This window comes from Pan paniscus, chromosome 2, assembly GCF_029289425.2.
Source record: "Pan paniscus chromosome 2, NHGRI_mPanPan1-v2.0_pri, whole genome shotgun sequence".
NCBI classification, from domain to species: Eukaryota; Metazoa; Chordata; class Mammalia; order Primates; family Hominidae; genus Pan; species Pan paniscus.
The window spans coordinates 87,774,174-87,795,379 of record NC_085926.1 but is presented as its reverse complement, the minus strand read 5'-3'; the positions used below and the strand labels follow the sequence as shown (position 1 = coordinate 87,795,379).

Sequence of the window (21,206 nt, the reverse complement as noted above, 5' to 3'; positions counted from 1 at the left end):
ATTTATTTTAACAAAGTGAAAGTAAGACTTTTGGAGGTAGAAGAAGGAGAGCTGATGTGGAAAGGTATTTTCTCATTTCATAGAAAAAGGCTTCAGAACATGCCCACGCGATGGACAATATATAAAGGTAAATGTTTATTATTTAAATAATAATGCTATATTAGGCAGTGTGAACTAAATACTTACTATAATAATAATGTGAGTTACTAGTGTAAAAATCAAGAATAAATAAAAAGTGATAAAACATAATTTAGAAATGTGAATATAATCATCAGATATAAATCATAATTAAAATAATTAAATAGATTTCCTTTAGGTTGCAGGACTGCAAATTGGGAATGGTGAGGGTTTTTTTTCCCCTACAAATCCTTTATTAATTGCATTTTATATGTGTGAGTATATTAAAAATTTAAAAACTAAATTAAACAACGTAAGTAGTAAAATAATATATAGCTTATAGAAATAAAAATAAAAATTTAATGCCAATTTAATGTAAAAGTAGAATTTCCAGGCATTTCGAAGATGCTTATAGCTTGCTTTTTCTGTATTCTCTTATTATCAAGTCTCCCTAGACATAATATAGTTAAACAGTTTTCATCTCTTTTCTCAAAGCTGGATTCTTAGGAGCAATTTGTACAAAATGATCCTGGGTATCCCAGTCTTCTTATGTACGTTGTCTTTTTAAAGATACAATGCAGGTCAATTCAGGCTTTTGATTTACAATGCCCACGTCTCTGCTAGTTTGAGTTTCCAACTTAGTAGTACAGGACAACTGTCAGTTCCTAGAAAATATAAGCCTTACATTTTGTTCTAAGGCCTGAATTTTTCTCTTAACTATTAAAATTTATTTTAAACATAACAGCTTAGAGTAACTTAAATTCATGCTAACTGTTAAACATACACACACAGTCAAAATCTGATAAGGCACATGTATTTAATTTCAGTGACTCTGACATCTACTCTGTTCTTCATGAAGATGATGAATGGTACATTATAGCTCTTTTGTACAAATATTTGGTTTGGTCATCTTGAAAATGACCTTAAAATCACCTGGGGCATGCACACATGCCCACTGCATCCTCAGTCTTACTAAATCAAGAATAGCAATCTCGATTAGTAATTCGATTAGTGATCTCGATTAGTAATTCCTGCAGAGCACAGGAATCAATTTCGATGAAAAATTTTCTCTGTGATTTTTCAATATTTTTAAATGTTTCCAAATCTTTAGTGCCCCCTCTGCAAAGTCCAGACTTGTCTCTTAGTTTGAACTTTAGTAAAATGTAAAGCTTAAGAACAGCATTAGAATTGTTCCCATTTGTTCAATTGATCCACTCAACACATATAATATGCATCTTCTAACTGTGGGCACTGTACTGAGTCCTGGACACATGAACTAACAAAAGAGCTCACCTTAGGAGTGAGGCAGGGTCTTAGGCATATCAGAGAGGACATTCATGACTTATGTTGGCAAGTTTAATATGACATATAAGTGAATATTAATTTCTCCATTGCACCCTTTGTGAGTTTCTGAGAAAATAAATAACATATATATGTGTGAATTACAAATACAAATATATATCCCTTGAATGGCCTAGGGTAAACAGATAAAAGTTGTTGTTTGTTAGAGTAAAATCCTAACTGAATAAATGGGGTAATTTTATATGCATTGTACAATTCCAGATCAACTCTGGTAAACCTCACCAGGAGTAAGGATTTTTGTTGTTTATGTGTAAGATTGCCGATACATTTTATTTTATTTTGATGACAAAGCAACTTGGTTTTGACTACTGAATTGTTAAGTTTGCCTCTGCTGTTTTCAATTCCTCTGTAATTTAGGGATTGTGAATATCAGTCAGAGAAAAACTGCAGTGGGACTTGAAGCCCTGATGTGCTGTTCGGTCAGACTTCTTTTTTTCCTGAATTTTAAAGGTAGAGTTTCTCTATTGTAGGAAAACATATCTTAGTTATTTTTTATTTTAAATACATTCCTCTGGAGGAAGAACAAAAAGCAAAGCAAAGAAAAACAAAACGTAGCTTTTTCTATGTTGTTTTATACTTAATATCTAAAGCTCTTCATGAAAGCAAGAAATTTTGACCTTAAGACTATTCCTGAATATATGTATTCTTGAATATAATATCATATATATTACACATATCTGTTATGAAAGCCCAAATAAACTGCACATCTATATCTATTCATACTGCCACTTGAATGAAAGCACATTCAAGGTAAAATGTTTCTTTGAATAAAAAAGCTTGGCAAATTCCATTGACTTTCAAGTTCTTTTTTTCTTTTCTTTCTCACCTTAACTCTTAAATAGCCATTTGCTTTGGTGATCATTTTATATTTAGCTCAGTATTGTCCATTTACTACCAGCCAATCAGCCATCCCATGACTATCAAGGGAAGTAAATGTCTTTTTATATATGTACTACCTGACACTAATACCTGATATTTGTATGCAGTGAATGTTTTCTTAAAAAAGAATCAAACTAAATTAAATGGAACTCCCCACATAATGCTCCTTACCTCTACATTTTAATTTATCTCTTTCAAAAATGGTTTTGGGAAGAAAAACCATATGATCATCTCAATAGATGAAAAAAAAGCTTTTGATAAAATCTAAGATCGCTTCATGATTAAAAACCATCAACAAACTAGGCATTGAAAGAAAATACCTCAAAATAATGAGTCACCTATGACGAACAGCCAACGTCACACTGAACAGGCAAAAATTGGAAGCATTTCCCTTGAGAACTGGAATAAGAAAAGGATGGCCACTCTCATGACTCTTATTCAACATATTTCTGGAAGGAACAGCCAGAGAAATCAGGCAAGATAAAGAAATAAAAGGCATCCATCTAGAGAAAGAAGTCAAACTGTCTTCACAGGCAATATGATTCTATACCTACAGAAACCTACAGACTCTGCCCAAAGGCTCCTGTAACTGACAAATGACTTCAGTGAAGTTTCAGGATACAAACTTAGTGTACAAAAATCAGCATTTCAATGCATCAATAATATTCCAGCCAAATCAAGAATGCAATCCCATTTACAATAGCACAAAAAAGTAAAACACCTAGGAATATATCTAAAAAAGGAATTGAAACACCTCTACAAGGAGAACTACACTGCTAAAAGAAATCATAGATGACACAAATAAATAGAAAAACATTCCATACACATGGATTGGAACATCAATATCATTAAAATGACCATACTGTTGAAAGCAATCTATAGATTGAACACTATTTCTACCAAACCACCAATGTCATTTTTCACAGAATTGGAAAAAGTGTTCTAAAATGCCCATGGAACTAAAAAAGAGCCCAAATGACCAAAGCAATTCTAAGCAAAAAGAATGAAGCCGGAAGCATCACACTAAGTGACTTAAACTATACTATTAGGCTGCAATAACCCAAGCAGCATGGTACTGGTTTAAAAACAGACATATGGACCAATGGAACAGAATAAGCAGCCCAGAAATAAAGCTGCACATCTACAGCCTTCTGATCTTCCACAAAGTTGACAAAAATAAGCAATGGATAAAGGACTCCCTACTCAATAAATGGTGCTGGGAAAGCTGGCTAGCCCATATGTAGAAGAATGAAACTGGACCCCTACATTTCACCATATACAAAAATTAACTCAAGTTAGATTAAAAATTTAAATGTAGGACCTCAAACTATAAGAATCCTAGGAGAAAACCTAGGAAACACCATTCTGGACATCAATCTTGGCAAAGAATTTATGATTAAGTCCTCAAAAGCAGCTGTAACAAAAACAAAAATTAACAAGTGGGACCTAATTAAAGAGCTGCATAGCAAAAGAAACTGTCAAAAGAGTAAATGGGCAACCTATAAAATAAGAGAAATATTTGCAAACTATGCATCCCAGGGAGGTCTAATAGCTAGAATTTATAAGGAACTTAATGAACTAGCAAAAAACAAATAACCTCATTAAAAAATGGGCAGAAGACATGAAGTGACATTTTAAAAAATAAGACGTGCAATTGGCCAACAAACCCATGAAAAATGCTGCACATCACTAATCAGGGAAATGTAAATCAAAATCTCAATGAGATACTATCTCACACTAGGCTATGATTAAAAAGTCAGAAAACAACAGATGCTGGCAAGGCTGCAGATAAAAGGGAACATTATACACTGTTGGTGGAAATGTAAATTCAGCCATTGTGGACAGCAGTTTGAGGACTTCTCAAAGAACTTAAAACAGGACAACCATTTAATCCAGCAATCCCATTACTGGCTATATAGCCAAAAGAAAGCAGAACATTCTACCAAAAAGACATGTGCACTTGCATGTTCATCGCAGCACTATTCACAATGGCAAAGAAATAGAATCATCCCAGGTGCCCATCAGTGGTGGATTGCATAAAGAAAATGTGGTATCTGTATACCATGGAATACTATAGATTCACAAAAAAGAACCAAGTCATGTCCTTTCCAGCAACATGGATGCAGCTAGAAGCCACTGTCCTAAGTAAATTAATGCAGGAACAGAAAACTAAATACTGCATGTTCTCACTAATAAGTGAGAACTAAACATTGGGTACTCATGGACATAAAGATGGCAATAATAGACACTGGGAACCACTAGATGGGGAAAGGAATCGGGGCAAAGGTTGAAAAACTAAATGTTGGATACTATGCTCAGTACCTGTGTGATGGGATCATTTGTATCCCAAACCTCAGCATCATGTCATATACACAGGTAACAAACTTGCATATATACCCCCTGAATCTAAAATAAAAGCTGAAAAAATAAAAGCAAAATATTGGTGGGGGGGTATGAAGACTTCACTCCTGGTCACACATTTAATATTGTAACATTTGATAGCATCAACAAGGAATTGACAACTTGCTTTTTCAAATGATCTGCTTTTATCACGACACCTCCTACAAGGAGAGCTGCATATTTTATAATGTTAAGAGTTTGAACATTGTAGATTTCATGAAAATAAGTTTCTAAAGCAAATTCAGTAATTTGGTCTCATTAGAACATTTTAGCTTACATAAACCAATCATTGTTTTTATAAATCATCAAATGTATCTATGTATATAAATATATGTATATTTGTGTCATATATATCTATGTCTTGTGTAACTATATAAATGTAATTAGACATATAATATACATTGTTATGTTTAACCCAAAGGTAAATTCTTCTTTTATTTTTAAATATGCCAGGCTAGTCTTTTGAGATTCCACAAAATAATGTAAGGGTAATTGAATCATAACATTGAACACAGCTGACTGGTTTTAGAATATATGAGCATATCTTTCTCATTATTCTAATTTCATTATTTCTTAATTGACCACATAAGAAAAAAGAACTGGCTTTGTTTCTTTTAAGTGATGAAATGTTAAATTTAAAGTTTTCTAGGACCTTACTGAGTTTAATTGCCTTTAGTTTCTTGTTCAAACTCAAAGTCAAAAAATAAAATATTTTCAAAAAAAATATTTGTTCAGTGTACCAACTTGGTATACTTTTGAAGTACTCTCCATGTCTACAGGCTGGTACAAATTACTCAGTAGCAGTCCCCACTTGCCTTAACAGGTAGCAGCAATTTGGCAAGAACTTTGAGGAAAAGGGGAAAAAAATTTATATTGAAAATAGTCTTGAATAAAACAACAAAATGCACCAAGTAATTCTGTATAGATCTTGACGTCAAAAGATACCTCCTTCTCCCGTTTTCATCCAATAAGTGTTATTAGTGGAGAAGGGGACAATGAAGTTAATTTTAATCTTTCTTTTTCATCCACAAAAGTCCCCCTCAAATCTTTTTTGTGGAATCATATATTCTTTTAAATGAAGTCCACAGGCATGCATTAAAGAAACAGCCCAATTTGTGGCATAGATAATACAGAAGGATATTTTTATTTTCAAATGTTTCTTGCAGAGATGCCTTATTTGATCACTGGAGGCTTATTTAGCACATTCTTTGCATTCAGGTTTTGAAGAGTTGTTCCCTTTGGGAAACAAACAATTGCAAAGCACAGTAATTGTGTGTTGTTTAGAACAGTTTAAGAGAAAGCCACTGAACAATTTTTGAGTAATCAGGAAACATCTACATCTACACTTACAAATTTGGTTTCTGTCTTCGAAAATCAACATCAGTGGAAAAAAACTTTTTCTGTAAAAATTGAAATAAAAAAATTACACTCTAATACTAAAGTTAATAAAAAATAAACACTTCTCAAATTTTGAAAATTCTTCCATGTCTTAAGGATTAAAAATAATTTTCCCCACAAAACAGTTTCTATCATATTATTCCCATGCTTAAATATCTTCAATGCCTCTGTTAAATAATATTCTTATGAAGCATAACATTTATAAAATCCTATTAAATGGTGGGTATAGTTTTCTATATAAGCTTTCTTATATATTCTATATAAGCTTTCTTATTAGTTTTCTATATAAGCTTTCAAAATTCTTCAAATAAGTTACAGGTACTGTTTTTTGATTAAAAGAAGGGAGAGGGTGAGAAACAGAGCTAGAGAGAGTGCACTGACTCGGACTTGCTTTTATAAGTTAGTTTGTCATAGTGGTTTCTGTCAATAAATATGGATCTACCCCGTTTTTAAAAAATTCCGTTGTATGAATGTATCATAACTGTTTTAACCATTGCTTTATTAACAATTACCTGCTCTTTTTTCCCCACAATTTTAAATAATATTGTCAAAAAAAAACCACTGCCCATTGAACAAATGCCCACTCCTTAGTCTTCCTTGTCATGCTTCCCATCATATATTTATTGGCTTAATTTTTCCTGTTTACTTATGTACATCAAATGTTTGGGTCAAACTGATTTAACCACTATCATTGTGCACATACTATTGATGCAGGATTTTTTTCTTCTTAGTTCAGCTAAAATTCAGGTTCTTGCCTCATGACCAGGAAAAGTGCGGGACGCAGACACACTGAAAGGCGAGGAGGGCGGAATTTATTAAGCAAAAGGAAAGCTCTCAACAAAAAGAGGGGTCCTGGACGCAGGTTTTCTACCTCACAAAAATTGAATACCAGCCACCCATCATGTGCTGAAGAGGCTCGGCTCTTCCCCTGGATAAGGCACCAATTCCTCCTGGCTCCACCCCATTCTTCCAGTGCACACGTGGGCCCCTAGTCTGAGCCACTCCACATTGATTTATTTCCCTCACTGCGCAAGTGTTAAGGGACGGGATTTTTCACCATGGGCACGTTTAGGAAAACCACCTGTGCACAATGACCGGGACAGCATTTGTCTGTCTCTTGCCTCTATCACTATTATCTTAGTCATTGCTTGCACCAAATATTCAGTTCATCTGGGAATTGCCTTCCTGATGTACCTTTCTACCTTTACTAAAATTGTGTGCATTTGTCAGGTTTCATTTCTATTTCATCTGGCCAGCAGTGATTGCTTCCTCTTCTGTAACACATAGTTCTTTGCACTATGCATGACTCAGTTATATGATATAAGATATATTAGTTTATGTACATAAATATATCATTTTTTTTTTTGCTAACTATAGATCCTTTAAGGGCATATGATTAACTGTTGAGTTTCTAGCATAATTGAATAGTTTCTACTCATGGAAGATGCTCTAAATTATAAAATTGAGAGAGTATTAACTCTCTGATTTCCTTCTTAGTCAGAGGTAATATTTAAAAATCTTAAAAATTATAACAACATACAGGCATTGACAAATCAGAATCATTGTTAGCCATAGTATTGCAACAAGTTCCTGCAGCCTCCTTGGAGAATCAAGTATTTCTCTTTTAGTGTTTGATGATGGGGAGATTTGAGGTTCCAGAGAAGGACCTGGCAGCCATGATCATTGGGAAGATAGTTTAGGACTCTGACTAATAATAAAGGCAGAATGAAACTATTTCAACATTTTAACAATAGGCCTTACAGGTGAGTAATATATAAATGTTAAGCCTTTTTTTTTTTTTTTTTTTTTTTTGAGACGGAGTCTCGCTCTGTCGCCCAGGCTGGAGTGCGGTGGCGAGATCTTGGCTCACTGCAAGCTCCGCCTTCCGGGTTCACGCCATTCTCCTGCCTCAGCCTCCCGAGTAGTTGGGACTACAGGCGCCTGCCATCACGCCTGGTTAATATTTTGGGTTTTTAATAGAGATGAGGTTTCACCGTGTTGGCCAGGATGGTCTCGATCTCCTGACCTCGTGATCCACCCGCCTGGCCTCCCAAAGTGTTGGGATTACAGGCGTGAGCCACCGAGCCCGGCCAATCCTATTTTTTATATGTAAAAATATCACCGTGATCAATAAGAACTTTTGGAGGCAGATGTCACAGAATGAGAGATATTTGAATTGTTTATTGAAAGATAAATAGGAATGTGTCATTAAACAAGGATAAAGAGTAGTTATTACTGAGCTTTCCAAGTAAAACACTCAAGAGCAAAATAATTAGAAAATTCTTAAAGAATAGTGTAAACTTCAATTTAGCTGGAATGTGGGGGGAGTTGGAGGTGATTGGAAGAGATTCTAGATAGGTTTGTATGTCATAAAGCATAATTCAGACTTTAGCATGTGAGCATGGAACTCTAGGAGTTTTCTAAGTCAGAGAATGAAGTGAGTGGGTTTGTGTTTTGGAAAGAGACCAGTAATCAAAGGCAGTGTGCGGGAAGTCATGGGTGGGGCTTTACGGGAACTAGGAATATTACATTACTATTTACATTGATCAAATAAGAGTTGATAAGTGTCTGAACCAAGACAATGGGGGAAATAGGGAAGACAGGTGGAGAGAATTAATGCATTAAAAGATGTTTAGAAGGTAAGATCCATAGGACTTTATCAGTGACTGGCTGTGGAACAGGTGAAAGAAGGAGAAGAATGCAATGGCACATTTCCAGCTTTTAGTGGATGATGATGTCATTAACAGAGATAAGGCATATGAAAAGAGAAGGTTTGAACCGAGCAGCATTCACTACTATTTGAAGAAGGAATAGAAGAAACTGATATGATCTAACTGTAGAATAAAGTGACCCAATACAAGTTAAAATAGAAAAAGTATTCTGTTAATATAAATGGAAATGCATGAATAATTTCATCTATATGTTCCTTTGTAGATTTTTGTACTTTGAGAGTGTGTTAATTTTAGTTGCTCAAGACTTTCTGTGTAAATAACATTCAGAGTGTGATTGCAATGCTGAAGATTTTATGCAGTCTCAATTATTTATTTGCCTGATATTTGTTATATGTGCCTCTTTTCTAATTAGAGTTGAAAAATAAAACAATTTGTATTAGTCTGTTCTCATACTGCTAATAAAGACCTACCTGAGACTGGGTAATTTACAAAGGAAAGAGGTTTAATTGACTCACAGTTCCACATGGCTGGGGAGGCCTCACGATCATGGCGGAAGGGAGAAGGGAGTAAAGGCACATCTTACATGCTGGCAGGTGAGAGAGAGAGAGAGAGAGAAGAGAAGAGGAGAAGAGAAGAGGAGAGGAGGAGAGGAGAGGAGAAGAGAAGAGAGAGAGAGAGAGGAGAGAGAGAGAGAGAGAGAGGAGAGAGAGAGAGAGAGAGAGAGAGAGAGAGAGAGTGTAGGGGAACTCCCCTTCATAAAACCATCTAATCTCGTGAGACTTATTCAGAGAACAGCACGGGAAAACCCACCCCTGTGATTTGATTGCCTCCCACTGGGTCTCTCCCATGACACGTAGGGATTGTGGGAGCTACAATCTGGGTGGGGACACAGCCAAACCACATCGCAATTCTTGCAATTGCGTATGCCACAAATGATACAGGTACAAAGTATTTTCATCCAGCATTAACATCCTAAAGATGAATAAAGCGGTACTATGTCTGATTGGTAAATTAAAGAGGAACTCATGAGTAAAACTTAATCAAAGTCTAGTGGGCTGATTGGTGGCCTCGCTGAAAATACATCCATGTCCTAACTTCTGGAATGTGTAATTGACGGGTGTTTGCAGTTGTAATTAAGTTAGAGATTTTGAAATGAAGATGTGAGGAGATGCTAGATTATCCAGATAGATTCTAAATCCAGTGACAAGGGTCCTTACAAAAGAAACACACAAGGGAGGGAAGCGATGTGACTCTGAGGCAGAAACTGGAGTGATGTGGACACAAATTAAAGAATACGACAAACCACCAGAAGCTGAAAGAGGCAAGGAATGGATTCTCCCATACATCCCCCAGAGGTAGTGGAGCTCTGCCAATAGCTAAATTTCAGACTTCTGGCCTCCAAAACAGTGAGAGAATAACTTTCTGTTGTTTTAAGTGACCAAGTTTGTAGTAATTTGTTACAGCAATCACTAGAAAATAAATACTAAGCTTTTTGGGTTAAAGTCTAAATATCTAGGGCCAAGATAGGTGTTAAATAATTATTCTGTGGGCAGTAGAAAAAAACAGAGTTATTTGAACCAAATAGGACTAATTTGCATGTAATCTAAAGAATTAATATTACAATGTATAATTGTCCTGTTATCTCACTTTGCTTAGGAAGGGATTGAATGAAAACTCACTTCTATTACTTGAGGTTATCCTTTTGTGCCCTAAGAACATGTTTTTTTTTAATGCTCAGGGATGAGGCTCAGGGGTGATAAGGGATTTTCATGAGCAGGATTTCTCTAGAAACAAACAAAAGATTATGCTGAAATATTCATGAAAGGTTGGCATGAAAAAGCACAAAAACAAGCAGAAAATAGAAATAATCTACAATTCAAAGCAAATAAAAATACATTTTGCATGTGATGCCATTTTTTATGAAATCATATTTGTGAATATCATAACACAGAGGATACAGCCTAATGAGTTACACACCACTGGACTTGATCTTTTTAGTTCAAAGATTTAGCTCCATTCCTTTTTTCAGTATTAATTTTTTTAATTTGTAACTGACACATAATAATTATACATATTTACAGTATACATGTAATGTTTCAGTGCATGAATACATTATATAACGATCACATTAGGGTAATTATCATATCCATCACTTTACATTTTTATCATTTCTTTGTGGTGATAACATTGGAACTCTTCTCTTCTGGCTATCTTAAAATATGTATCACATTTTTATTTGCTATAGTCACTCTACTGGGTAATAGAACACCAGAACGAATTCTTCCTAATTGTAACTTTGTACCTGTTGAGTAATCTCTCCTTGCTCCCTTTCCCCACTACCTTTCCCAGCCTCTGGTAACAACTATTGTACTATTTCTATGAAATCAACTTTTTTTAGATTCCACACACAAGTAAGATTATGTGGTGTTTCGTGTTTGTTTTTCTGTGTTTAGATTATATAACACGATGTCCTCTGGGTTCATTCATGTTATTGCAAATGACAGGATTTCATTTTTTTATGGCTGAATAGTATTCCATTGTGTGTATATATATATCATATACACATATATATCATATATGTAACATTTTCTTCTTTTTAATTTTACTTTAAGTTCTGGGATATATGTGCTGAATGTGCAGGTTTGTTACATAGGTATACATGTGCCATGGTGGTTTGCTGCACCTATCAACCCGTCATCTAGGTTTTAAGCCCCGCATGCCTTAGGTATTTGTCCTAATGCTCTCCCTCCCCCTTTCCCCCAACCCCCAATATATCACATTTTCTTTATCCATCCATCTATTGATGGACACTTAGGTTGCTTTCACATCTTGACTATTGTGAATAGCATGGCAATAAGCATGGGAGTGAAGATATCTCTTCAGCATACTGATTTCCTTTTTTTGGATATATACCCAATGATGGGATTATTGAATCATATGGTAATTCTATTTTTTATTTTTTGGGGAACATCCACACTGTTTATTTACAGTATAATTTACATTCCCACCAACAGTGTATAAGAGTTCTCCTTTCTGGTGGAGGTACTTCTGGCTGCAGAAACTCGAGTTGCCAAGGCAAGATGGGTCAAAGTCAGAGTGGTGGTTATGGCCCTAGAGGTGGCAAGAAGGATGACAAGGACAATAAAAAGAAATATGAACCTCTTGTACCAATTGTAGGGGGAGAAAAGAAGGAGAAAACAAAGAGACCAGATGCTGCCAGCAAACTGCCACTGGTGATACCTCACATTCAATGCCAGTTAAAATTATTGAAATTAGTGAGAATGAAAGACTCTATTCTCATGGAGGAAGAAGCCATTAGAAATCAGGAACAGATAAAACCATTAGAAGAAAAGCATTAGGAGGGAAAAGCAAAAGCGGATGACCTGAGGGGGACCACTATGACACTAGAAACCTTGGAAGAGATCATTGATGGCAGTCACACCATTGTGTCTAGATATGCGGGGTCAGAACACTACATCAGCTTTCTTTTATTTGTAGACAAGGATCTGCTGGAACTGGCTTCTTGGTCCTGCTCAACCACAAGTTGAATACCATGAAAAGGGTGCTGATGAATGACACAGATTCCTTAGTCACAGTGATGAAGGTGGAAATGGTCCCCAGGAGACCTATGTCAGTATTGGTGGTTGGACAACCAAATCCAGGAAATTAAGTAAGAGATCTGTGGAGCTTCCTCTCACTCATCCTGAATATTATGAAGAGATGGGTTTAAAGCCAGATAAGGGGGTCATTCTCTATGGTCCATATGCCACAGGTAAAACCTTGTTAGCCAAAGCAGTAGCATGTCAAACCTCAGCCACTTTCTTGAGGGTGGTTGGTTCTGAACTTATTCAGAAGTACCTTGGTGATGGGCCCAAACTCACATGGGAATTGTTTTGAGCTGCTGAAGAATATGCACCTTTCATCATGTTTATTGATGAAATTGATGCCATTGGGAAAAACTATGACTCAAATTTTGGTGGTGAGAGAGAAATTTAGTGAACAATGTTGGAACTGTTGAACCAGTTGCATGGATCTGACTCAAGGGGAGATACTAAAGTTATCATAGCCACAAACCAAATAGAAACTTAGGATCCAACACTTACCAGGCCAGGCTACATTGATAGGAAGACTGAGTTCCCCCTGCCTGATAAAAGGATGAAGAAGTACATTTTTCAGATTCACACGAACAACACGACTTTGGCCAGTGATGTAACCCTGGACAACTTGATTACGGCTAAAGATGACCTCTTTGGTGCTGACATCAAGGCAGTCTGTACAGAAGGTGATCTGATGACCTTAAGAGAAAGTAGAATGAAAGTAACAAATGAAGACTTCAAAAAAATCATAAGAAAATATTCTTTATAAAAAATAGGGGCACCCCTGAGGGGCTCTATCTCTAGTAAACCACAGTTGCCATCAGAAAAATAGTTGGGAGATATCCTGACCCCTAAAACGGATGAGGTTGAAGAAGTTGCCTAGAAGAATCCATTTTCTAGTTGATTTTTATTAGCAAAACCCCCTGTGTGTCTTTCGGAGTATGATGTAAAAAATGCCTACTGGGCAGCCTTCATCTGTTGCTCACTGTATAGCCCTCTGCTTCCCAATAAAGTGTGCTCTTACACACACACACACACACACACACACACAAAGTTTCCCTGTGTCCAAATCCTAGTCAGCATTTGTTATTTTTTGTCTTTTTGATAGTAGACATTCTGACTAAGGTGAGATGATGTTTTGTTGTGGCTTTGATTTGCATTTCCCTGACCATTAGTACTGTTGAGCATTTGTTTATATACCTGTTGGTCATTTGTATGTTTTATTTTAGGAAATATCTATTCAGGTCTTTTGAGTATTTTTATATCAGAGTATTTGATTTTTTGCTATTGAGTTTTTTAGTTTCTTATATATTCTGAATTTTAAATCCTTGTCAGATGCCTAGTTTGCAGATATTATCTCCCATTCTATAGGTTGTCTCCTCACTCTACTGATTGTTTTCTTTGTTGTGTAGAAGCTTGTTAGTTTGATGTAATCCCATTAGTCTATTTTTGCTTTTGTTATGTGGTCTTTTGAGATCTGAGTAAAAAAATTTTTGCTCAAATTTCAAGGAGAATTTACCCTATGTTTTCTTCTTGTAGTTTCATAGTTTTACTTCTGACATTTAAGTCATTAATCTACTTTGAGTTGATTTTTGTATACGGTGAGAGGTAGAGGTCTTGTTTCATTCTTCTGCAAATAATTATTCAGTTTTCCCAACATTATTTATTGAAGAGACTGTTCTTTCTTCAGTGTGTGTTCTTGGCACTTTTTTGAAAATCAATTGGCTATAAATGCATGGAATTATTTCTGGATTCTCTATTCTATTCCATTGGTCTATGCATCTGTTTTTATGCCAGTAGCATGCTGTTTTGGTTACTATAGCTTTGTAGTATGTTTTAAAGTCAGGTAGTATGATGTCTCTAACTTTATTTTTTTTGCTCAAGATTATTTTTGCTATCTGGGGTATTTTGCATTTTATATACATTTTAAGATTGTTTTTTCTATTTCTGTAAAGAATGCCATTAGTATTTTGATAGGGATTGTATTGACTCTGTAGATTGTTTTGGGTAATATGGACATTTTAGCAATATTAATTCTTTCAATCCATGAACATGGGGTATCTCACCATTTATTTGTATTCTCTTCAATTCGTTTTATCAATGTCTTATAGTTTTTGTTGTAGAGCTCTTTCACTTCCTTGGTTATGTTTATTTCTAGGTATTTTATCTTATTTTTTACACTATTTTAAATGAATTTTTATTTTTTTCAAATAGTACTATTATTGGTGTATTGAAATACTACTGAGTTTTGTGTATTGATTTCGTATCCTGCAACTTTACTTAATTCATGTATTAGTTCTCACAGCTTTTTGGTGGAGTCTTCAGGGTGTTTTATATATATGATTATGCCATCTGCAAACAGGGACAATTTTACTTGCATAAATTCAATGATGTGCTGATGCTTTAAAATAAGATAATAGCAATAGAAATATTTGGTCATATTAAGTTGATTAAAATGTAGAGGAAAGAACTCAGATTCGGATAGGTAAAAGCAAGTCTCTTTCCACAATGAACTCTCTATAAAATTAATTACACATCAACTGTAAATCTTTTTGGACTACCAATTACAGACTATGCTTAACCTATTGAAAGGATAAAAGTGTGCCTAACGTAGGAAGTAATCATTTGCATATCAATGTATAATTATTAAATGCCATTTGCTAAATATTTAAAATATAGGTTTAATTAAAAATGTAGTTGGAGCTAATTTTATATAGAAAAATTGTAATAAAATTTGTAATTTATCCTAAAGGACATGGTTAGAGTAATGATTTTATTTTCCCAAGTGTCAATTTGAACAATAATTATTTAAGCCCAGATGTAGCCCAGTAGTGAAACAGGAGAGGCTCCCTTGTCCCCCTCGCAGGCCATGTGATGGGGGTGTGGCTTGCTTTTTTAGTGCCCTGCTGCTTAAACCTCTAGAAGAGCATACAGATGGGCAGGCTAAGGGGCTCTGACCCAATGGCAGTGACTAGGGGTGAATGTTTACAACTGAAGCTCCAGTGGGCATGTGCTACAGGGTACTCTTTTAGTTTGCAGTGTATAGGCAGCTTGTGTGAACCAGCTCAGTTAGGCCCTCTACCTTGTCTCAATGACAGAGGGCTTTCTGTATCCTGGGTTTTTGCCTTGGTGTATGGAAAGAATAGGATCACACATGCACTTGGAGAACCAGGGCAAAGTTTAACTGAGTGGAAGTAGCTCTCCGCTGACTGGGGAGCCAGAAGGGAGATAATTTCTCCTGGAATTGGGCAGCTCAGCGGCCCCAGGTCTCCTCCAACTGCCCTCGCCAAACTGCCTTGCTCCCTGGGTTATGGCCTGCCAGGCTGCTAGTGCCTGTTGGCATGCTCTTTTGCCAGCATGCTCTTGATGACCACCAGTTGTGTCTTCTTCTGCCAATGTATTTTTCACGACATTCAGCTGCTTGTGTGTTTGCCCGCTAGGGTCTCAGGATTTTATAGGCACAGGATGGGAGTGTGGCAGGCCAGAGTGGTCTTGGGAAAGGCAACATTTGGGCATGAAGGCAGGAGTGACTGTCCTTATCTCGGTCCGTGGGGGTGGAGCCCTAGCCAGGGACTACACCCTTCCTCTACCCAGCACTTCCCTTCCCCCTTTCTGTGTCATTTAAAGGGACCACAGTCTTCCATTCCCAGCACTCCTTTATCAGTAGGTTGGATACAAACTGCTTGAAATGTAAAGGTGTTAGTTTAGAACATTTTTACCTTTCCCAAATGTCCTTTCTGCTGCTGTGGATTTTAACCCATTTTCTCTTGAGAGAAACTGACAGAATTATAAGTTTCTTAGAATATAAAATTGAGTGTAGGGTATTCTTTTCATGAATGTTTTTGGATAGGTAAATATTCCATTTTCCCCAATCCTACTGGGGGGGAATGCTTCCATGAATGCAATGGAAGCATTTGCAGTAACTATGCATATTAGAGGTCATTAGTTTATATAGTTTTTACTTTACTAGTTAATAGAAACCATTAAGAAGCGTTGTTTGCTGATTGATTTAGTAGGATTAATAATTCATCTAAGTGAAAAAAAGTTTTAGAACTTTAAAAAGTCATCATTTGTTTTCCAGTTAGTATTGTTGCCTAACAAATTACTCTAAAATTTAGCCTCTTAAAACAACAACTTTATTTTGCTCACAGACTCAGTAGTTCGAACAGAGTACAACAGGAAAGGCTTGACTTTGCCTTACTTTGTTGGGTCTGAGTAGACTCAAAGTCTAAGAATGAATGTATGAGCACAAGTGGAATCATCTAAAGACTTGCTCATTTTCTTGTCTGGCACCTGGCCTGGGATGACTGGAAGTCTAGTACTACTGTGCAGAGCACATGGATATATTCTTTTTTCATAGCTTGTTTTTCTCACAGCTGGGTGGTGTTGTAAATGCAAAAACTGGTATGAGCCAGCCTTGGGAAGGAACACACTATCACTTCTACCCAATTCTATTTGTCAAAGCATCACAAATCTTTCCAGATTGTTATTAGTCATTGTCATTATAAGAGAAAAGAGAGAGGAAATAGATTATAGAGACATCTCATTATGCTGTGTGTCTCAGCCTTGTTCTCCTAAAACAGAGCTTCTCAAAGAGTAACCCACAGACTGTTAGCTGATAAACAGTTTTTTATCAGTCTACAATGGGATAAGGAACTTCTACAAGAATATAAGTCAACTATGACACTGAGCACCCTGTTTATTTCAGTAGATTTTTTTAAGGTAAGAATTTCTCAATGAAAGAAGCAGTGTATTGATTTCCATTGTGAAACTGATTGTGAAGCAACACTTGGAATAGCAGAAAAAGAAACCAGAATTTGAAGCAAGGATAAAATTTTTATTCTTTATTTGAGAAGAGCACCCCCGCTGCAGTAAGGATAAGGATAAAAGGAAAGTGAGGCAAAGAAAGTATTAAAAAGCAATGTAATGTGATGCATTACCACATTTGGCATGGTTTCACAAGGATCCCCAGAGAGACCCAGCAAGTGACTCAGCAGGCATGCTTACTTGGCCCACAGTACTTTCCTGGGGGTACAAGGAAGTAATGTCCATTAATATGGCCCACTAAAATAAGAGTGAAAAGATTTATGTTCCTAGGCTGTTCCCATCTTACTTTGAACAAAGGTTAGCCCACAGAGCCTAAACTTTGATCAATGCAAGATGGGAAGAGCCTCGGAACATAAATTCTCCCTGGCCCTTCCATCTTGCTTTACTGACTCTCTTGATGGCCATGCAGGAAACCCCAAAATGTTTGTGTCCAAACCAGCTTGTGTGTACATGTGCTTGTTTGGACATCTGTATATGCATGCATCTGGTCTGCATTTGAGTGCATTAAATAATGGTTACCTGCTAAAAATCAGAATTCAGAGAGTAAATTATTCTATCACATCTAAAATATCGTTAAAATTATTTATGGTTGTAGTTGATAATTGTATACATATTATAACAGTGAAATAGATTTTATAAATATTTATTGAAATGTAATTTGTGAATATACTAGGAAGAATATTTGGAGAAATGGCCTTTAACATCATTACTAATCCTCTCAGAATTTCTCCAATATCAGTAAAGGGCAAAGTTCTGAGTAAAATATATGATAGTATAACCAAAATTTGACTTGAGTACACTGTTGGTGCTCCTTCGAGATCCACCTTAGAGGACTGGAATACTCATCCTCCAGCTCCTGTGAGTGTTGGCACAAAAGACTCATAGCTGCTGCCTTTTATAGATGATTGCTCTTGAAAAAATGGGAGCTTCTTTGCCCAGGAGGTTACATGCCTTTCCACAGAACCAATGACTGATGTGGAAATACAGAAGGCAGGCCCCTTGCCTCAGGATGGGGCCAACTCTGCCACAATTTATGCTCCAGAGGCCCCCATGGGATCTTCCCCTGCTGTATCTGCTTCCCTCACTCCCTATCTCATGACAACACTGCCACCATGAATATGAGGAATTGTTGCCTCATATTCCATTTCTAGGAAAATCAACCTAAGACAGGTACTTAGAAGAAGTGATTGATAGACCTTTTGAAAGAGGAATCACCAGAAATCATTTATTGACTAGATACTGAGAAGTGGATTGATATCTGGATAACGCTGAAGTTTAAAGTTTTGGCATCAAGAGACTGTTTACGAGACTTCTATGGATAGAGACATTAGGAGAGGAAGTAGATGACAATTTTAGGCATGTTTCATTGGAGGTAATAATGAGGCACCAAATAAAGAAGATTGAACAAAATAATTAGCATTTAAATTTCTAGAACCACAGTTTAAATAGGCCTGAGAGTCATAAGTAAGGAAATAACAGTTATAGAGATAATAATGCACAATTGCTAAGAAGAAAAATCTTAAAGAAAGAATAAAGGACAAATGAATGTTTTTATTGGAGGAATTCTTGTGACATCCATTCTGTCCTCCTTGAGTATTATTTGAACTATTGAATTGAAAATCAGTGTACTTATATAAACTTCTCTTTCTATTGTAAAATACATCTGAGTTTAAGTTTGAGTCTACTTTCTCTTTGTAAACTAAACTTGAATTTAGCTTTTAAATCTATGTGACACCATGGGGCTGGGCCCGCTATTGTTCATTGAGCCTTAAAATATCTAAAACATAAGATTTAAAATATTTATGATAAGTTGTTTAATTTCAGCTTACCACTTAATATGGTATTCCAATGGTGAGTACAACTGTTGGTAAGAAAACACTATTGTATTTATATGAAATTCTTATTTGATTTTATAATAAATTCATGAAAGCCAATGAGTAATTAGATACTTATTGAGAATTACTGTTAGATAACTAAGAGGAAGAGAAATCTGAATTCTGAAAAATTCAAATCTAAAACCTTCATATTTTCCTTATATTTTTTTGACTCTTACTGTTTGTTAGTGAGCCAAGAAAAGCTTCCCAGTAGAATAAAAAGTCTTTAAGTAAATAATTTACATAAAATTCCTCTCTCTCTCTCTAGTATTAAAAGAAAATCAGGCACAAGTTGTTATAGCTGTTTTTTCTGAGGACTAAGAGGGCAGAGCAGCAGTTAGATGAGAGGATATATAATGATCTCTTGGACCAGAAAAAATTCTTAAAAGGAAATGTGATATAGTGAAGGTATATAGGTTCTATTTTTCCAGAATCATCATGTCTGATTACATAACAAATAAAATAACAAGCAAAAATTTTAACTTAAGAATAAAATATATTCTGGAATCATAATATATATGCCATCAAAAATCTCATCTTCTCTCAGAGAAATAGACCTGGAAGGAGAAAAATGTTCAATATAAGTCCTGCAAACTAACCTGAGCATTGGCTTCTTTACCTTAGCTTACTGGGAAAAAGACATCAACAAGTTGGCACCACTGCATCTTTTCCTTTGAGAAGCATTTTGCCTTTTATTATGCTTCCCTACTTTCCTCAACCAAAAAGAATTTTCAGATTACATCTACATGAAAGAAGACTTTTGACAAAGAAGAATTCACATGCCCAAAGAAACTAATATCTCATTATCAGTAAATATTAACAAATAGATTGTCAATTTATTATAGTCCAAATCATGAGTAAACATTCGCTTGGGTTGTGAATATATCTTTTGTTATGCATTGTTTCTCTATATATTAAAAAATTTACTTGTTCATTTTTAAAATGAACAGAAGGAATCTAGTAAATAGTTTGAATAGTTAAAAGAAGAAATCTAGTAAATAGTTTGAATAGCAACTTTTAAATACTCTTTTAGACTAAATGTAATTGTGTGCTTAGCACATTTTGAACTTAATTAAATATTGTGTATATGAATCCACATATACATTTCATTTTTCTTTTCTTTTTGAGACAAGGTCTCACTCTGTTGCCTGGGCTGGAGTGCAGTGGCATAATCTTGACTCACTGCAGCCTCTACTCCCCAGGCTCAGGTTATTCTCCCACCTCAGCCTCCCCAACAACTGGGACTACAAGCACGTGCCGCCATGCCTGGCTAATTTTTGTATTTTTAGAAGAGACAGGGTTTCATCACATTGCCCAGGCTGGTCTCGAACTCCTGACGTCAAGTGATCTGCTCACTTCCGCCTCATGAGACACTGCCCTGACCCCATTTCATTTTTTTTTAATACACATGAATTACTGTATTTTATTTAAAATGACATTCAGCATTGACTTTCAAATGCGCTCTCTGAAGAACCAATTATTCTTATTTATTGCTTTCCCTAATTTGATTGCTATCCCTATATTGCTATCCCTAATTTGATTGATAAATACGAAAAATATTTCACATATGACATAAAAATCAAATTATTCTATATCAAGATTCATGTTAATTCTTTTTATAGAATGTTTTAAAAACCTAATTTTTGAGGCATGTGTAAGATAGCAATGATTAGGCAGAAATAAATACTGAAACAGACTTTTTATTGCTAAATATAGTAAAGTAAATAGAATGGAAATCAAAGGCTTTCTACATATTAGAAACTGCTTTACAGTGTTCAAACTGGTGTTTATTAGGTTTACTAAAATACAAAACAAAAAAGCAAAACTGTCATCTGAGAAATAGCGTAGGAATAATAGGAAGTTTTCTGAACTACATGCGAGGAATCACTTTTCTATTTGCAGTCAGTTTGTTTGTTTGTTTTTGAGACAGATTCTCACTCTGTCACCCAGGCTAGACTGCAGTGGCTCAATCTTGGCTCACTGCAACCTCCACATCCCGGGTTCAAGCGATTCTCGTGTGTCAGCCTCCTGAGTAGCTGACATTAAAGGCACGCACCACCTCACCTGCTAATTTTTGTATT

The 21,206-nt window shown here is 35.7% G+C and overlaps 1 pseudogene; it reads left to right on the top strand.

The window, feature by feature from the left end:
• The first annotated feature begins 11,693 nt into the window (after positions 1-11,693).
• LOC100972935 (26S proteasome regulatory subunit 4-like) lies at positions 11,694-13,228 on the top strand (annotated as a pseudogene).
• Positions 13,229-21,206: the final 7,978 nt, after the last annotated feature.